Source organism: Schistocerca gregaria, chromosome 7 (genome assembly GCF_023897955.1).
Source record: "Schistocerca gregaria isolate iqSchGreg1 chromosome 7, iqSchGreg1.2, whole genome shotgun sequence".
Lineage (NCBI taxonomy): Eukaryota > Metazoa > Arthropoda > Insecta > Orthoptera > Acrididae > Schistocerca > Schistocerca gregaria.
In genome coordinates, this window is record NC_064926.1 from 106,914,079 (window position 1) to 106,934,465 (window position 20,387).

General features: G+C 42.4%; 1 protein-coding gene across 2 annotated transcripts in view; it reads right to left on the bottom strand.

Annotated features, from left to right (window-relative positions):
• The window catches only part of LOC126281662 (1-phosphatidylinositol 4,5-bisphosphate phosphodiesterase-like), a 465,757-nt gene that overhangs the window by 425,958 nt on the left and 19,412 nt on the right, over window positions 1-20,387 (bottom strand). The window contains exon 1 of one of the 2 annotated variants that reach the window (XM_049980810.1): window positions 19,571-19,758. The exons of the other annotated variant lie outside the window; for it this stretch is intronic. The gene's annotated coding sequence lies outside the window, so the exon portion shown is untranslated. Of the gene's footprint in view, window positions 1-19,570; window positions 19,759-20,387 lie in introns of those variants that run through there. 2 annotated transcript variants of the gene reach the window in all.

Sequence of the window (20,387 nt, forward strand, 5' to 3'; positions counted from 1 at the left end):
TTTTGCAATTTAGTAGTTAGTTTTTCTTTTCAGGCATAATGTACGAGAGATATGCACACATTATGTATTTGTTTTCCACTGTAAAGATAAGTTTTCTTTTCAGTATGCAGAGAATTTAGCTGTAGTATGAATGATTTCTTTTAAATTTTTTTTATTTAGTTGATAGTAACTTGAATCAGGTTTCACAATGCATAAGTACCATGGGTTAGCGACTCAAATGAATCTTGTCTATGGCAAGATATTTTTTCTTATGTCAATTTAACAATGTCAGTATATGTTTGTATTTGCTTTTTTACTCGCTGAGCTGAAGTCATGCTGTTCTGAAGCGGTAACCCGTTCTCAGTTTAAAAAAAAGGACGCCTATTACTTTGTTTCAATCTTTTGTGATGGACATTGTCTTTATACTTTTACTATTGTTGTAACATACCTGTGTATGTAAATTATGTTATGTCAATTTTTGTTCGCGAAATTACCAACTGAGCGAATGTCTTTCAGTTATAAGAACATCAACAAGTGTTAAAGTCCATCTGAAAGATGAGCATAAGTTGGCACGGCATCACCAGTTGGATTTGTGTATAGTGCATTCTATGGTTGTTAATAGAAATGAAGAACACCTTACGACTTCCGAATATTTCGAATTCAGGGCAGAGAATTAGAAAGAACTTTAGATTATATTCTATTTCAGCTCAGCATAGATCAAAAACCTTTTCCACGGAACTTACACTGACTCTTATTTTCATGTTAACCATATGCGGAAAACCATAATACCCACGAGGAGACGGTGAAATGGGAATAGAATTCAATCAGTTACCCGGAGATGACAGATAGAAGCGAATAGTGGTTGGGCGTAAACCAACGCGTCGGCGGTTCACCTCAAGACACAGAAGATTAACAGTGTTGTGTTTCTTTTGTGAACAGTGTTTAAATTCATTAAAAAAAATCCATACTGTAAATATTTTTTCTATTGTAATTCAATTAATTTTCTTTGCAAATGAGAAATACGAGGATGGTAAATCTACCCCGAGGTTTTCCTTTGTGGGGCTTGGCCGAATGGCTAGATTATCCGTTTGAGACATCCCAAGGCGAGTGACAGAAGCTTTGAATGATGATGAAAAGGGTTTCTGATCACATGTCATGCCATCTTCGACAAATGAATAAAAGCAAGCATGTCAGCTATGCATATAAGCTGCATCAGGAATTTTCAAGCAGCACAGGGTTTGTCAGCAGTATATGCACCCAAATCTATAATTTCCATTTAGATAGTCATTTACTAATACCAAAATATCGTAAGAAATATAAGGGACATTAATACTCTAGTGGTCATTAATACAGCGTCATAAACAATCACCGATATAGTGTTGCGTGGCCGCTCGTCTTTGTTTTTGCCTAAAAACGTTCGTCCACAAGAGGGGCATATATGATGATGTATCATGCAGCGTAACTTGCTGTGACAGTGCGAGAGAGAGAGAGAGAGAGAGAGAGAGAGAGAGAGAGAGAGAGACAAAGATATTGTTTATTACTCTGTGGCGGTCAGCGCTCACATAATTATTCTTAGGGATAGAGCTTTTGTTCTTCTAAAGAGCAAAAATGTTAGGAGAGGAGAGCCATTCTTGTGATGTCATAATCGGCGCAATTGCGAGTTTTTGATTCACATTGTAAAATATAAGTGTGTATGGAAGGAAATCAGTTAATAGAACAATAAAATATTGTTCATTTCAAGAAGGTACGTGTTATTATACACCCAGCGATATATTTCTATTGTGATTTTCTAATGAACACCAGCTTGAGAACAGTTCCGACGGGAGCGTTCAGTTCTAGTGAAATAGTTCGATGTTTTCTTCGGAGAGGAAGTCACTTCATGGATCATTCAAATCCACAATAGTACCTGGACATTTCTCAGAAGTGAAAGCAACCTGATTGCTATGCAACAGAGCCCCGAAGAATATTTCTCCGTACTTTGGTTACCACTTTCAGCTCAACACGGTATCTGCAGCATCTGGAGCAGATTTCTACAACAGCGGAAGCGTGAAATCGCTATCAGTTTCACACATCGCCCTGTGTACGCTGTATGTATTTACCCTCAACAGTGAACATACAAAAAGTTTTTTTTTTTCCTAGGAGCCTTGATAGGACGACAGGTTCAGCAAATACCACAAGCTAAGGCAGAGGAGGGCACAGAGCATATTTTCCCTTGTACTTCAGTTAAATGTAGTTGATGTTGTTATTAACATCACTGATATTTCTGCTGCTCCTACTGAAATTCAGGAGTTAAGAGATGCGGCAATACCAGAATACTTAAACGTAGAAGTAGATGAAAAGCTATGTTGATGGAATAGATGAGAATACTTAGCCATTATTTAGTTACGTAACAGGCACACCAAGCTATTAAAAAAACAATGTGAATATTGTGACGTATTTCTCATTAAAAATGAAACGAAGCAGGGCGATGATCTGGTGATGGTAAAGGATGGAGGAGGGTTCACATATTCTGTAGATGATGTGGATGCTTGTGTAACAGTTGTCTATTTAACACTGCAGAAAACTCTGAAGGAGCATAAAATTTTATTTTTATAACAAGGTAATCTAAGAAGGACACTTGTGTAATTAAAGTGCCACAACATACACAGCCATATTTTTTTTTAATTCACTGTAAAAAATAGCCACATCATTGATGCAGGTTGAAGATGATTGTTTTTCTGACCAAATATTTTGTTGAACAATTTTACCAAGAGAGGAACACGAAACTAACATAAAAAAAACTGTATAAAGGCTTGAACAAATCCTAAATTGAACTGTAGAATGTGGATTTCCACTGTACGAACCACGGAACACGATGTGAATTAAGTATTTATTTTCTGGTTTTATTTCTTGCACAATATATCATTCTCCCCCCGCCTCTCTCTCTCTCTCCGCCGGCCGTTGTGGCCGAGCGGCGTTTTTGTCATTGAAAATATAACTTGGAACAACTACATATTTCAGATGTCTTTGATTCATTGTCGCTCTTTCCGTCTACAATTAAAATGATTCAAGGGCACTTACACAGTCAAAATATTGTCACGTAAGAGTTACTGAATTTAAAATTCGCATTTGCAATAAGGATGAATGAAGGAAGTTGCGAAAATGTCGCTTTGCCTTTGGGGCTACAGTTTACGAAATATGAACAATTTACCTCTCCAATAAGACGTTTGGATTTGCACAGATCCGCATATCAAAACATACAGTGCGTAGTTTGTCATAATGTTTTCATGTACGTGACTGTTGAACACGCGACGCAGAGCCTACCAAACCCCTCGGGGCCCGTGGGAAACAGGGGTCCAGCAGTGAAGTTGTGGCGTGGCGCTAGCTGCCTTGTCTGACGTACATCGCGATTTCTGGGCTATGTCAAAGACCCAGGGAGACCACCATGTCAGTGGAAAAGTACCCATTACAATCGTTTGTTTTCAAGATCTCGAGTGTATTTAAATGTGCTAATACGAAGTCTGAAGTTGTAGCTCGCTTCCGGAGATTGTCGCTGCAACTCTTGAAACCTGTAGTGTCACGTGTTGTGACACAGGGCCCGTTTATATCGATTACAGCTCCTAGAGCTTACAAAAATAAAACATTCACTCTCGCTCCGTACTAGCCCGGGTATTCCGATATCTTTCTTCTTTTCGTTGACGTTGTTATCATCTTTACAACGTCGCGTCGGCACATTTGTCTGGATTTGGTAATGTTTGCGGCAGAGAGTAGCCGGATGCTTTTTCTGTCGCCACCCCATCCGCAACCCTCCACACATTGAACGGTATTCATGTCATCTGTCCGTGTCTAGTGTTATCCCATGCGAAAGCGCGTGAACTTTTTCGAAATGTTTACCAATAGTGCGCCTGAGGTGGGACGTGGGTACCAGCCTGGTATTCACATAGTGATATGAGGAAAACCACCTAAGAGGCACATCTAGGCTGGCTGCCACACCAGCCCTCGTCGTTAATCCGCCGGTACGCTTCCTCGAACCCCGAAACCGGCGTGGACATGAATGGATACTATTCACACAGGATCCTTACGTACGTGTCACCTATCATAGTCGTACCTAGACGTATCAGGGGTCCCATATGACTCCAACTGCCCACACCCCACACCATTGGGGGATGTCACTTTTATTCTGTTACGTTATGTGAATTTCAGGACTCGGAGAGTTGTATATCACTGCTCTGATCACACCAGAATCGAGAAGGTGCTATTAACACCCTTTGCCCTTTCATAATTCTGACTTTTTTTCCCTAAAAATCAAACAGGTGTGCAAACGGTATTTGTTATGCGGAACACTGTTGAAGACTTATGCAAATCTGACAGTAGCCTTTAAAATTCTTCAGTGGAATGCACGATCAGCAATCTGGACATTGGGAACTTAGCAGCAATCAAACACCGGCAGCTTGTATTTCTGAAACAAATCCAACTGAAAGGATATGCAACGATTAGGAACAACAGCGCCGATCGAAAAGCAGGCTACCATTTTAATTAAATATAAAACTCAGTTTAAAAAATATGTATTCTTAGGATACACTGCAAAGCGGTGGCTGCTGCAATTTATTCTCTTGAAGGTACAGTTACCATCGTCACCATTCACAAACCTCCTGAGAGTAATCTTCGACTGAATCAAATGAGCTAAGGACGGGGTTACACTGAAGTAATTGACGCTTTAAATGAAAGACAGAATGACACTTTTATTAGTACAAAAATGAAGGATTTGCTAGCTGATCTTCCAAGATGAAGTTCCAAGATGAATGCATATCATGTTATGAAACAGCTATTGACTATCTGAAGGAATGGAGTGAGTCTCTGCACAAATGCAACGTTTTGCCTGGTTACTTCTTCAGATAACAACTGCATGGGTAAGGTAGAATATTCTCGAAACGACATAGTAAGCAAATCAATTGTGAATTCAATGAAAGCATTTTGTTTGATCAGGTCATGAAATTAAAGTCTTCCATGAAAGAAAATAAGTCAAATGTTGAGTTCAATGGTTTGTTAGCTATCAAAAAGTGGGTACTGTTCTTCAAAAGCCGTGTCTCGGAAGAGTAATGCTCCGCACTGCTGGAAATAGACCACTTTCACTTCTCTTATCCCGGCCAGAATGCTAATGTGAAGAGAGTGTTATCACTAATGATTTATCACTGGACTTAAATTCAAAAAAACATAAATTTGGCGTCAGTTAGGGTCATTCTTGACATCCATTTTAATTTAGTAATTGTCAGTTCTGAGTTCTATACATTTGTCTCCAGTGACAGAATGTTAACATGCGTTGACTGTACAGTCATCACAAAAATACATTTGGCATAATAAAACTGAAATTGAAATGTATTCTATTGGAGACAAACTCATGAATGCATGGTCCGCACATGTTAGCAGGGGACTGTTCAAGCTGGTGGAGGCTTTATAATGGTGTGGGGTGTGGGCAGTTGGAGTCATATGGGACCCCTGATACGTCTAGGTACGACTATGATAGGTGACTCGTACGTAAGGATCCTGTCTGAATTGCATCCATTCATGTCCATTATGCATTCCGACGGACTTGGGCAATTCCAGCAGGACAATGCGACACCCTAAAGGACCAGATTTCTACATTAACACTCTTCCGAGTTTAAACCCACTGGCCACCAAACTCCCCACACATGAACATTATTTAGCATATCTGGATGCCTCGCAACGTGCTGTTCAGAAGAGATCTTCACCCCCTCGTACTCTTAGGATTTATGGACAGCGCTGCAGGATTCATGGTGTCAGTTCCCTCCAGAACTACATCAGACGCTTCTCGAGTCCATGCCACGTCGTGTTGGCCCACTTCTCGTGTTAGCGGAAGACTGATATACCAGTTTCTTTGGCTCTTCAGTGTATTTCAATACTTAAGATGGAGGCGATGGTTTGATAATGGACGTCGTGCCGAAACTAGTCACTGGAAATAAAGCACGTTTCTCTTTGCAGCTTCGACAGAATTACAAGTTGACATGTATTTACGATCTGATGACTTGCACATTGTTACGCTTAAGGTTGCTGGGTACCATCAGCGGCATTCCAAGATAGTAAATCACAGACACAGTGCAGACACCAGGCAAAAGTGGTAGCATTTAGGTTACCGCAGCTAAATAGTGACACTAGAGCCCTGCAAATTGCAGACGTTGTGGTCAGCTGTCCCAGAGGAGAGGTTTCACTTCAGAGAATTAACTGATAACTCTGTGTACCACGTGGACGGTTTTGTACGACGCCACTGTTGAAGATGGCCACGAAAAGGCATGACTTAGCTTGGTACTTGCTCCTGAGGAATGCAACGTCAGTGGGTTTACACAGATCAGAGCGCTACTACAGCAGCCCCTCATTCACAAAAGGACGGGGGGCGAGGCCAAGTGACGGCAAACACTGTTGTCGCTTCCCATAATAGGAGTGGAAATTACGTTTTGCTGTCAGTCAAGCTTGGAGTTTGTTAATGTAGAATCCAAAAGGAAGCTTACCTACCAAGAAGGAGCAGGGGAGCAATCTAAATTAGGCTGGGTAGAGGGGCCCTAGGGGTGCAGAGCGACTCACCGGATTGGCTGAGGCTTTTTAAGTGCCGGTGGGTCGACTATAGGAAGGGGGACGACGTCAAAATTAGCGTAAGGAGGGCTATGCGTGAAGCGTTCATTGAGTTAGAAAGTAAAATTCTATGTACCGACTTGACTGAAAATCCTAGGAAGTTCTGGTGTTACGTTAAATCGGTAAGTGGATCGAAACAGCATATCTAGACACTCCGGGATGATGATGGCATTGAAATAGAGGATGACACGCGTAAAGCTGAAATACTTAACATCTTTTTCCAAAGCTGTTTCACAGAGGAAGACCGCACTGCAGTTCCTGCGAAAGCAAAGAGAGCTTCATTCCAAGTTTAAACGCAGCCAAAACCTCTCAATCAGAACCTAAACGATGTCAAAGTTAGCTTAAGGAGGGCTATGCGTGAAGCGTTCAGTGAATTCGAAAGTAAAATTCTATGTACCGACTTGACAAAAAATCCTAGGAAGTTCTGGTCTTATGTTAAATTAGTAAGTGGATCGAAACAGTAAATCCAGACACTCCGGGATGATGATGGCATTGAAACAGAGGATGACACGCGTAAAGCTGAAATACTTAACATCTTTTTCCAAAGCTGTTTCACAGAGGAAGACCGCACTGCAGTTCCTTCTCTAAATCCTCGCACGAACGAAAAATGGCTGACATCGAAATAAGTGTCCAAGGAATAGAAAAGCAACAGAAATCACTCAACAGAAGAAAGTCCACTGGACCTGAGGGATACCAATTCGATTCTACACAGAGTAACGGAAAGAACTTGCCCCCCTTCTAACATCCGTGTACCGCAAATCTCTAGAGAACGGAAGGTTCCAAATAATTGGAAAAGAGCACAGGTAGTTCCACTTTCCAAGAAGGGTCGTCGAGCAGATGCGCAAAACTATAGGCCTATATCTCTGACATCGATCTCTTGTAGAATTTTAGAACATGTTTTTTGCTCGCGTATCATGTCATTTCCGGAAACACAGAATCAACATGTATTCCGGAAACAGCGATCGTGTGAGACCCAACTCGCTTTATTTGTTCATGAGACACAGAAAATATTAGATACAGGCTTCCAGGTAGATGCCATTTTCCTTGACTTCCGGCAGGCGTTCGATACAGTTCCGCACTGTCGCCTGCTAAACAAAGTAAGAGCTTACGGAATATCAGACCAGCCGTGTGGCTGGATTGAAGAGTTTTTAGCAAACAGAACACAGCATGTTGTTCTCAATGGAGAGACGTCTACAGACATTAAAGTAACCTCTGGCGTGCCACAGGGGAGTGTTATGGGAACATAACTTTTCACAATGTATATAAATGACATAGTCGATAGAGTCGGAAGTTCCATGCGGCTTTTCGCGGATGATACTGTAGTATATAGAGAAGTTACAGCATTAGAAAATTGCAGAAAAATGCAGGAAGATCTGCAGCGGATAGGCACTTGGTGCAGGGAGTGGCAACTGACCCTTAACATAGACAAATGTAATGTATTTGCGAATACATAGAAAGAAGGATCCTTTATTGTATGATTATATGATACCGGAACAAACAATGGTAGCAGTTACTTCTGTAAAATATCTGGGAGTATGCGTGCGGAATGATTTCAAGTGGAATGATCATATAAAATTAATTGTTAGTAAGGCGGGTACCAGGTTGAGATTCATTGGGAGAGTCCTTAGAAAATGTAGTCCATCAACAAAGGAGGTGGCTTACAAAACACTCGTTCGACCTATACTTGAGTATTGGCCATCAGTGTGGGATCCGTACCAGATCGGATTGACGGAGGAGATAGAGAAGATCCAAAGAGGAGCGGCGCGTTTCGTCACAGGGTTATTTGGTGAACGTGATAGCGTTACGGAGATGTTTATCAAACTCAAGTGGCAGACTCTGGAAGAGAGGCGCTCTGCATCCCGGTGTAGCTTGCTGTCCAGGTTTCGAGAGGGGGCGTTTCTGGATGAGGTATCGAATATATTGCTTCCCCTACTTATAGCTCCCGAGGAGATCATGAATATAAAATTAGAGAGATTCGAGCGTGCACAAAGGCTTTCAGACAGTCGTTCTTCCCGCGAACCATACACGACTGGAACAGGAAAGGGAGGTAATGACAGTGGCACGTAAAGTGCCCTCCGCCACACACCGTTGGGTGGCTTGCGGAGTATAAATGTAAATGTAGATGTAGATGTAGAGTGCGCCGCCACGATTCTTTAAATACAGGTGTTTTTGCATTCACAGGAAGTGCTCAGTCAGATGACTGGGGTGCCCCCTCCGTGTCGCTCGTGGCCAGGCGCGGTAGGCTCCGACTCGTCTGTTTTCCTCACTTGGAGTACTGCTCTCAGGTTTGTAGTTAACGTGCTGCTGTACCACCCACCCCCGTAACTTCAGACACTGACTTCCGTTGCGCAAACGATTGATTCGTTTGCTTTTTCTAATGTTTAGAATTAGCCTTCATTGTAGAAGTTAGTGCACAAATAAATAGTGTTAATCAGACCCCTGAGTTGCACGACCCCCCACTGCAAGTGTCGTGTTGTGTCCCCAAAATCCGCGCCTCTCGTAGGTGCCCTGAGACATTATTTGGCGTTGATACAAGTCACCAATCTGGGAATTTGTCTTTCTGCATTTGCTCCTGGCCGCTCGGAAATTGCGGACTGACCTCAAACTTCCTGTATCCCCTCTGTCTTGTGTTACGAAATAACAAAATGATAGTTTTTTTAAAGAGATTAATACACAAAGCGTTCCTTTTCGACATTTTAGCTTTCGTATTTCTGAGAGAATACAGTACCACAAGCTGCAAGTAAGTATCATATCTCCACTTCCATAGAACCAAGCACAGTTCTTAGCAGTGACATTTCTTTTAGAAAATTTATATCATGAAATTAAAGCCAAGCAGGACTTCGTTGTTAATATACTTTTCCATGAATTACATGATCTCACGTTCCCTAAATTTAATTCTTCTTTCTCTAATGTGCTACCATTTCGATTTCTATATTTTAACAGAAAGAGTGATGGGAGGGTCCAGCGTAGCATCAAACACTGCACGCCAAGTAAAAGAATCACTGTTTATCGATGCAGATTTTGTATCCTACTGCAGCTCAAACTAGCTTAAACGGAGCGAAGTGCAGGTCTTCGGTTTTGTTTCTACTGCATGTTGTTTTTATTTCTCATTCCCTAGCTGATCAGCACTGAAGAGAAAATTCCCATTCTCGGATAGCCGACAGACACGGTCGTAGATACACTGGTGCAGCCGGCAGCTGTTCTCTGACAACCAGTCTGTGTCATCCTACGGAAAAATGATTACGTTGTTTTACTGGCATTGTTCTGATAGCGCAGTAACTCGTCCAGTTTCGGAGAACAGAAGAAGTAAGTTATGGAATCATCACAGGAATACTGACCAACATTTAGGAATTTTTTTTCCTGGCATGAAGAACTATAAAGATTCTCTGATAAAGGTTATTCACGTTATATTACAAACCGTAGTACACTTCAGTATCTGCTGCAGAGCACTGAAGAAAAATTTCAAAACAGAACAAATTTTATAGGAGTACAAGAGGAGAAGGAAAATTGTTTGTGACGATTAAGTGAAAAAAAAGGTTGAAATAGCTGTGAGCACTATGCGACTTAACTTCTAAGGTCATCAGTCACCTAGAACTTAGAACTAATTAACCCTAACTAACCTAAAGACATCACACACATCCATGCCCGAGGCAGGATTCGAACCTGCGACCGTAGCGATCGCTCGGTTCCATACTGTAGCGCCCAGAACCGCACAGCCACTCCGGCCGGCGACGATAAAGTAAGCCGAATTAGTGCACAGTCATGTTTTGTAGGAAAACTTTGCACAGAACTCATTATGTCCCATTCATTACACATATGCGCTTGTATCGTAAGTTTTATAGGTATTTGTCTTTGTGTCTATTGCGTTCCTGAGACTCTTCAGATAGTAGCAAGTGTCGTCATCTGGGATGGCCTATTGGTTGTCTTCATCAAAGCTAATTTTTCGTCCTTGAGTTACTTTCTTTGCCAAGTTTTCTTTCATTTTTTCTTAATCTGCATCTACAAATACATGATTACTCTACAATTCACAATTAAGTGCCTGGCAGAGAGTTCATCGAACCACCTTTAAGCTACTTGTCCACTGTTCCACCCAAGAAGAGCGCGAGGGAAAACCGAATACTTACATCTTTCCGAGCGAGCTCTGCTTCCTCTTATTTTATTATAACGATCATTTCTCCCTATGTAAGTGGTCACCAACACACTATTTTGACACTCTAAGAAGAAAGTTGGTGACTGAAATTTCACGAGAAGGTCCTGCCGCAGCAATAAACGCCTCTGCCTGCCACCCCAGTTTGTGTAGTACCGTATACCCGTGCCAGTCTCTCCCTTATTTCGCAGTAATACGTAACGAGCTGCCCTTTTCTGAACTTTTTCAATGTCCTCCGTCAATATATCTCATGCGGATCACACATCGCACAGCAATATTCTAGAAGAGGGTGGACGAGCTTAGTAAAAGTAGTCTCTTTAGAAGACCTATTATCTATGCGATCATTCCAATTTCAGTTATTCGTAATTGTAGTGCCTAAGCATTTAGTTGAGTTTATAGCGTTTGTATTTGTACGATTTATCATGGAAGTGAAATTTAGCGCATTCTTTTTAGGGCTCATGTGGATGACTTCACACTTTTCATGAGTTAGACTCAATGGCCACTTTTTGCATCATACAAATATTTTTTATGTAGATCGGGAACAACAGAGAGCCTATAACATTTCCTTGGAGAACGCCAGATATTACTTCTGTTTTAGTCGACGACTTTCTGTCGATTACTACGAACTGTGATCTTTCTGGTAGGAAATCACGAATCCCGTCACACAAATGAGACGATACCCCATAGACACGCAATATAATTAGAGTTCACTTGTGAGGAACGGTGTCCCCTATCGATAGCATTAACTACTCCACGAGAATAAAGAGCTAGTTGTGTTTCACAAGAGCGATATTTTATGAATACATGTTGGCTATTTGTCAATAAATCGTTTTCTTCCAGGTGATTCACTATTTTCTAACACACTATATGTTCCAAACTCCTAACTGAAAATCGTCGTTAGTGATATGTGTGTGAAATTCAGCGGATTACTCCCTTTTCTTTCTTGGGTATTGGTGTGTCTTGTGCAACTTTGCAGTCGTTGAGTATAGATATTTCTACGAGCGAGCAGTTGCATATGACTGAAAGTATGGAGCTACTCTCTCAGTGTACTCTGCAAGGGACTTGACTGGTTCACAATCTGGACCGGAAGCCCTGCTTCGGTACACTGGGGATATCTACTAAGTTACTCATGTTGGGATCTGTTCTTGATTCGAATTCTGGAATATTTACTTAATGATGCGGCACTTGATAATGGCGATGGTTCATCAGTCGGAGCTAATAATCACCTCTCAGACTGATCTTCATCTTGTGATGCGTACACATTGAAAACGAATTTTTTTAATATAATTCCGTTTGGCTTATTGGTTCTGTTTCCACTGATAAGAAACTATGCGCAGTTCTTGGAATTAAAACTTCTTTTATGAAATTTGTGTAAAGAAACCAAGGCCAAGCGAAACTGCGTTATGGTCTCACTTTGGCAATGGTTTTTTCCTGAGATGTTCACATTTCGATTTCTCTACTTTATCTGAAGTAATAATTAAAAGAGGGAAGAAAATATTGCTCCATAATTCCCTGTTGCTCCAAAACTATGAAAAAATTTGCCTCTGCCATTACAATACATGCAATTTTTCCCACGGAATGTGAATGTGATGGTACTTCTTCTTTCTTTAAAATAAATAAATAAAGTAAAATAAAATAGCGCGGTGTCACTTTTGGTAAAAATAGACAGTAGATGTGTGAAACGTTGACTGCAGTGAGTGAAGAATGCCTCAACGGGCTCGCGCCGCAAACGTTAGAACACTCCAACTGCTGCCGGCTGGGCATGGCCCCGCCACCCGTGGGAACGCCAGCTAAAGGCAGGGCTTCACACCGAGCGTGCTCCACGAGCAGACGGTGAGCGGAGGCCTGGGGACCTAATCTGTGTCTTTCCACCCTTCTGCCGATCGGTTCGCTACGCGAGCCCACCGAACGTTCTTCTTTTCGAAGGAGAGGCACAATATTATATTGCCCGCATCTCGTGGTCGTGCGGTAGCGTTCTCGCTTCCCACGCCCGGGTTCCCGGATTCGATTCCCGGCGGGGTCAGGAATTTTCTCTGCCTCGTGATGGCTGGGTGTTGTGTGATGTCCTTAGGTTAGTTAGGTTTAAGTAGTTTTAAGTTCTAGGGGACTGATGACCTAAGATGTTAAGTCCCATAGTGCTCAGAGCCATTTGAACCATTTGAACCACAATATTATTCTGTAAGCATTTCGGAAGCGATGCCGAACGGTCCTAGCGAACCGAAACGCTGTTGTCACTTCTCGTATCTGCCTTAGCTTCGCGCTTGTGCACTACAGCGACTACTGCACCCACTCCATCGTCATAAGGAACACTGGGGGCAGCTGTGTAAGGATGTGTGTACAGGGAAACTGATCCTAGGGGAAATACTTGCGAAGATCTAGACTATCTTTATATTCCCTGTCGCTTTGCAGATCAATTACTTCAAGCAGCAGGACCAGTGCGAATTGGCACTGGGAGCACTTTTCATTTTCCACTTCAGTTGGCCGGCCAGAGTGGCCGTACGGTTCTAGGCGCTACAGTCTGGAACCGGGCGACCGCTACGGTCGAAGGTTCGAATGCTGCCTTGGGCATGGATGTGTGTGATGTCCTTAGGTTAGTTAGGTTTAATTAGTTCTAAGTTCTAGGCCACTGATGACCTCAGAAGTTAAGTCGCATAGTGCTCAGAGCCATTTGAACCATTTGAACTATTTCAGTTGCGCTACAGTTCCTCATTCATTCTCCATCATGACTGCCACTTGTCTGTAGATACACAAACTAACAAAAGTCCACAGCTCATGGTCTAGTGGTTAGCGTTGCTGCCTCTATATCAAGGGGTCCTGGGTATGATACTTGGCCGGATCGTGGATTTTCTCCACCGGGGGGCTGGTTGTTTATGATGTCCTCATCATTTCATCACCACTCAGGAAAATAGCGAGATTGGAAAGAGGAGGGATTACGAATTTGTCTGGGCGCTGATAGCCAAGCTGTTGAGCGCCCCACAAACAAGCTCATCATCATCACAAACTGATAAAATCACGACAAACCCATATATTGTGCATTCTTCTACCCCACTAAGAACACCACATCGACCGGTGCGTCTGTCATATATATACACTTTTATAGAGTTCTAAAGAACATTCAACCAACTCTTAATACAGATACTGGCTCTGAACGTCTTCTGTCATAACCTATGTGGGGCGCACGATTGTCGTGTTTGATGACGACACCAAGCGAAAATATGATATTGCAGTACATGTATTTTTTCAGAAATACGATGCATGTCCGAAGAAACTTTCCATCGTATTTCTGTACGATACATGCACTGGAATATCGTATTTATCCGTCGACACCGGATAAGCGACTTTCAAGTGAAATGTCTCACCTGTACAGGAATAAACGCAATGGACGTACGAGTGTAGGATGTAGGGACACGGTTGACGACGTAGGGAAGTTTGGGGCTGGCCTGAGTTGTGCTCGGTCAGCCAAACGGTAAGGCGGCGGCTCGAAATAAGCGGCAAATCCGGGTTCGAATCCTGCGCCAGCACAGATTTTCATTGTCATCATTGCCTTATACTGCCCATGGTTGTCCATATTTGCAAATTGCGAACACATTTAATGTATCCTAAGCGAAATGGGATATTCAAGTGCGGTTAAAAATGCAGCTGAAACAACTACCGATTATCGTTTTAACAAATCATCATCTGTAAATGGGTTCAACAACTTTGCTAAAAGCAGTGCAAGTTTATAGCTCTTCTGACCTGCACAGGTACTTGATTTTACATACTCATTTTCCTCCTCATGAGAAAGCTTCCTTTTAATGCGTCTTTGTACACGCTCAAATCCCTCAAATTTTCGTTTCCGTATAATTTGACATGGTAAGACATGTAGAGCCTTTGTAAATTGAGCTTCCTGAAGGTGTTTAGTGTCTTATGCCCCTCTAAACATTTTACTGGATTATCTGTCTGTGCAAAAAAATAAGATTCCTCGCACTGCAATTTGAAATGCGCGAAGATATAGTCGGTGTTACACACTGATTTCTTGACATTGCTGCTATCAGTACTGATCCTCCCCATTGAGCCCCAGCTGCTCTGCTCGCGAGCAAAAGCCTGAGCATTCACGAGCGCTCAACCTCCAAATCAGTGAGTTGTCAATCCCTGGCCTAAAAGCAGGTTGACGACCACTTGGCATATAAGGCTTGCTATCAGAAACAAAACACCTGCTAAACTGTTAAAAATTACAACGAATAAGCCAGGAACAGTGAAAGTATTTCATTTATCTCACAAAACCTGAAATCATAATGCCGAATCCGTAACTGCAAGGAACTTTATATTAAGAAAAAAGTGTTGCTCTTGTGGTCTTCAGTCCTGAGACTGGTTTGATGCAGCTCTCCATGCTACCCAACCTGTGCAAGCTTCTTCATCTCCCAGTACCTACTGCAACCTACATCCTTCTGAATCTGCTTGGAGTATTCATCTCTTGGTCTCCCTCTACGATTTTTACCCTCCACACTGCCCTACAATGCTAAATTTGTGATCTCTTGATGCCTCAGAACATGTCCTGCAAACCGGTCCCTTCTTCTTGTCAAGTTGTGCCACAAACTTCTCTTTTCCCCAATCCTATTCAACACTTCCTCATTAGTTATGTGATCTACCCATCTAATCTTCAGCATTCTTCTGTAGCACCACATTTCGAAAGTTTCTATTCTCTTCTTGTCCAAACTATTTATCGTCCATGTTTCACTTCCATACATGGCTACACTCCATACAAATACTTTCAGAAATGACTTCCTGACACTTAAATCTATACTCGATGTTAACAAATTTCTCTTCTTGACAAACGCTTTCCTTGCCATTGCCAGTCTACATTTTATATCCTCTCTACTTCGACCATCATCAGTTATTTTGCTCCCCAAATAGCAAAACTCCTTTTAAGTGTATCATTTCCTAATCTAATTCCCTCAGCATTACCCGACTTAATTCGACTACATTCCATTATCCTCGTTCTGCTTTTGTTGATGTTCACCTTATATCCTCCTTTCAAGACACTGTCCATTCCATTCAACTGCTCTTCCAAGTCCTTTGCTGACTCTGACAGAATTACAATGTCATCGGCTAACCTCAAAGTTTTTATTTCCTCTCCATGGATTTTAATACCTACTCCGAATTTTTACCTTTTTTCCTATAGTGCTTGCTCAATATACAGGTTGTATAACATCGGGGAAAGGCTACAACCTTGTCTCACACCTTTCCCAACCACTGCTTCCCTTTCATGCCCCTCGACTCTAATAACTGAAATCTGGTTTCTGTACAAATTGTAAATAGCCTTTCGCTCCCTGTATTTTACCCCTGCCACCTTTAGAATTTGAAAGAGAGTATTCCAGTCAACATTGTCAAAAGCTTTCCTCAAGAATACAAATGCTAGAAACTTAGGTTTGCTTTCCTTAATCTATTTTCTAAGATAAGTCGTAGGGTCAGTATTGCCTCACGTGTTCCAATATTTCTACGGAACCCAGACTGATCTTCCCCGAGGTCGGCTTCTACTAGTTTTTCCATTCGTCTGTAAAGAATTCGTGTTAGTATTTTACAGATGTGATTTATTAAATTGATAGTTCGGTAATTTTCACATCTGTCAACACCTGCTTTCTTTGGGATTGGAATTATTACATTCTTCTTGAAGTCTGAGGGTATTTCGCGTGTCTCATATATCTTGCTCACCAGATGGTAGAGTTGTGTCAGGACTGGCTCACCTAAGGCCATTAGTAGTTCTAAAAAAGTAACAACTGTCAAATCAACGTGCTGGTAACGTCGTTAAGTCTGTATTACGAGTGCACATTTTTGTTTCACTTGGAGAATTCATAGAGTGACGTGAGCCATTAGAATGAGTCTGAGACTTCTGGTTATTTTATTGTTATTGTGATGAATTTGATTCGCTGGCTGAGCTGATTGCTACGGGAGCTGAAATTTGTGAAGCGTAAGTGTGTAGCATGCAAGGACTAGCTAGCGGTCAATGAAGATATACGTGACGCTAGAAGTTGGGTTTCCGATTCCATTTGCAAATAAAAACGATTGTGTGGACACAAATTTCTGCTACCAGGTGGCCATAATTAAAAGAGCATCTTCGCTCTGAGGTCCAGCATGGGCTGCAGTTAACATACGCCAGTGAAACTTGGTAGACATTGTAATGTCTTAATGTAGAATCGATTTAAGCTGTTAAAATCAATTCCAGTTGTGGCCACCAGGTATACATCAGGAGCTACGAATACAAGAACGCCATATAGAAATGTATTGATATGTAATGGATTAGGAACGTAACGTGGGCACAAAAGGTCAAAAAAGTGAGAAAAGCGTAATGTTGTTGTTGTTATTAACTGCCACTCAATACATTTTGTTCAACATGAGAACTGGGGACGTCGAGGAGATGCTGTACAGCGTCAGATTTGCAACTGTTATCGAAAATTGGAACTTTTTTTCTGCTTAAATCTGTGCCATGTCAACGCTTTATCATATCTGCTTAGTTTCGCTGCTTGGCGATAATTACAATCCACACAGGACCTCCGCGAGTAGGTGCGCTTCAGTTATAGCCACCCAGTATATTTCAATGTTCTTTTATTTGCTCTCGTCGACGCATGCGGATTCGCGCCAGGAATGTCTCTGCTTGTATTGTGTAATCGGGCGACGTTAACCACACAGCGCTCTGAAGTTCCAGTCATGTAAGCCCGGGGTGCTGCTGCACAGGCGTACAACTTGAGCCGCCTTTATAGCGCAGGGAAGCGAAAGCGCATTGGCAAACAATGTGCAGTTGATTCAATGTGTCTAACACCATTGGCTTGTACCCGAAGCAGTATTTACACTGGAGCGCACGGAAGGGGACTTCTTTGGTGGCTCGCCGGAAGACCGACAATCAGCGAAAAACTAGCGAACAACTGCGAATGCGATCTGCGCGAGACAGAATGTCGTTTGTGCGAGTAAGCCTGGCGTTTACACCAGAGAGAACTCCCACTTGCTGTTCCACGTCCGCCTATGTTCGTTTCGTGAAAGGAGACTCTGCTGCATCGTGTAATACGGACTTATGTGACTACGTGTTTTATGATTTAAATAATGAAAACTGCAACAGTTACTTATTTTTTAATGCTTAGCACTACGCGTTTCGAGAATTTATTCCCATTTTCAAGTGTATTTGTGCATTCGTTTCTAGGCATATGTTTGGTGATGTTTGCATATGTGATTTTCTGCGTCTTTTTGAATTTAGGCTGCACTCGGAAAATCGGACGAAATATATCTGTCAGTATTTTTAAATGATAGTGTTAGAAATTGTGTTTTTTGTCTCCTTACAGGTATTGTGGCTCCTCCATTACACAAAATACAACAGACACTTACACTGTTTGTTTGCCGGGCGCGGTGACCATGCGGTTCTAGGCACTTCCGTCCGGAACCGCGCTGCTGCTGCGGTCACAGGTTCGAATCCTGCCTCAGTCATGGATGTGTGTGATGTCCTTAGGTTAGTTAGGTTTAAGTAGTTGTAAGTTCTAGGGGACTGATGACCTGAGATGTTAAATCCCATAGTGTTCAGATCCATTTTTGAACAGTGTTTGTTTACAAAACATGCTGCAAAGACATTTGGATGCTATGATTTCACAAGGAGTTCTTATACAGTCAGAGTTGTTACAGCGTTTTGTATTACATTATTTTTACCACTACTGATTACTAAATTATCGATTACATTTTTTTCCTAATGAGTAAATGTACATATTTATGAAACTTGCTACAGTTATCATATGCAGAAGAAATATTTGAAGAAATTAACTGATCAACTATGTAGTTAGTCGTTGAGAATTTTTTCTCCTTGCTTTTTGTGGTACACAAAAATTTTAAGCTCCTCCTTCAAATCCATTTTATCAGATGTTTGGAAGTAGTGGAGTGTCTTATGGTCTTCCTCTACGTTTCCGAACAAGTGTACAGTTTTTTTAATGTGTGTTGCTATTGCTGATTTTGTAAAATGGTTATGTGTGTAACAGTTGATGTTTTCAGTGTGTGTAATTTTAAAATTCCTGACAGTTTGTCCTAAGTAGCCGGCCACTGTGGCCGAGCGCTTCTAGGCGCTTCAGTCCGGAACCGCGCTGCTGCTGAGGTCGCAGGTTCGAATGCTGCCTCTGGCTTTGATATGTGTAATGTCCTTAGGTTAGTTAGGTTTAAGCAGTTCTGAGTCTAGGGGACTGATGACCTCAGATGTTAAGTCCCATAGTGCTCAGAGCCATTTGAACCATTTTGTCCTACGTAGCAGCTTGAGTAACATGATATTCTGTGTAATGGAGGAAGCACAGTACCTGTAAGTATAGAAACAAAATTCCCATTTCTAACATTAGCATTTAAAATACTCTTTCAATTTGTCCGATTTTCCGACTACAGTCTAAACTTCAAAAGGACGCAAGAGAGGCAGAAAACCATACTGCAAACATCACGAAACATATTGTTGTTGTTGTGGTCTTCAGTCCTGAGACTGGTTTGATGCAGCTCTCCGTGCTACTCTATCCTGTGCAAGGAACTTCATCTCCCAGTACCTACTGCAACCTACATCCTTGTGAATCTGTTTAGTGTATTCATCTCTTGGTCTCCCTCTACGAAACATAATCATGTACAGAAATTCACTTGAAAATGAGAATAAATTCTCGAAACACGTTGTGCTAAGCATCAAAAAATAAGTAAGTGTTGCAGATTACATTATTTAAATAATGAATGTCACACGAAACATCTAACATGACGAACGAAATTGTCAGCCTTTTGTCCAGCGCCCTGACCGGCAGTCTAGAAAGCGTCGGCAGCAGGTGGCACCGCGTGCGGACTCACCTGCGTGTGGGACAGCGCAGCTCGCTGCGGTCAGCCAGGCACGCACAGCGGCGCGGCGAGTGGAGAGTGTGTGCAGAGTGTAGTGTGTAGCTGCCGTGTCGAATGCGCCTCCTGCTTATCGCGGACCGCTTCCGCGTCGGTTAACCCGCCTGCAGCCGGCGGGCGCCGCGAGGAAGCAGCCCAGCTCTGTCGCAACGCGCGCGCGCGCGAGCCGCATGACCCGTGACGTCACACGCCTGGTCTACTGGGTCCTCGCTGCCACTGTATACAGTCCGTTACGACACAGCAGCGCCTGCTGGTGCACTCGAGCCGAGCAGACCTATCCTGTCGTATGCACCGCGAGTGTCGCCACTTTTGCGACTGGAAATTCCACAGGTTCCTGAAGCCAGAATAGTCAGATTTGCTTGTTGTAAACTAAACAGTGGACTCGCTGGTTGATTTGGAGGAGGGGAACAAACAGCGAGATCATCGGTCACATCGGATTAGGTGAGGATGGGGAACGAAGTTGGCCGTGCCCTTTCAAAGAAACCATCACGGCATTTGCCTGAAGCGACTTAGGAAAATCATGGAAAACCTAAATCAGGACGGCCAGTGTCCTACACTCAACCACCACGCTCGATAAAGAGTGGAAGTGTCAAACGTTCTAAATGCCATTTTATCTTCACAAAATGCGATCGCATTGCAGTTGTGTCCTCGGTACTCTGTTGCACGTCCCTATACTTGTTCCAAGCATCAAATCATGGAGAAGAATGTATGAAATATTCATTGCAAGATGACGCGTGTTCTTTCTGCTAGCAAGGGAAGCTTACGAACTTCC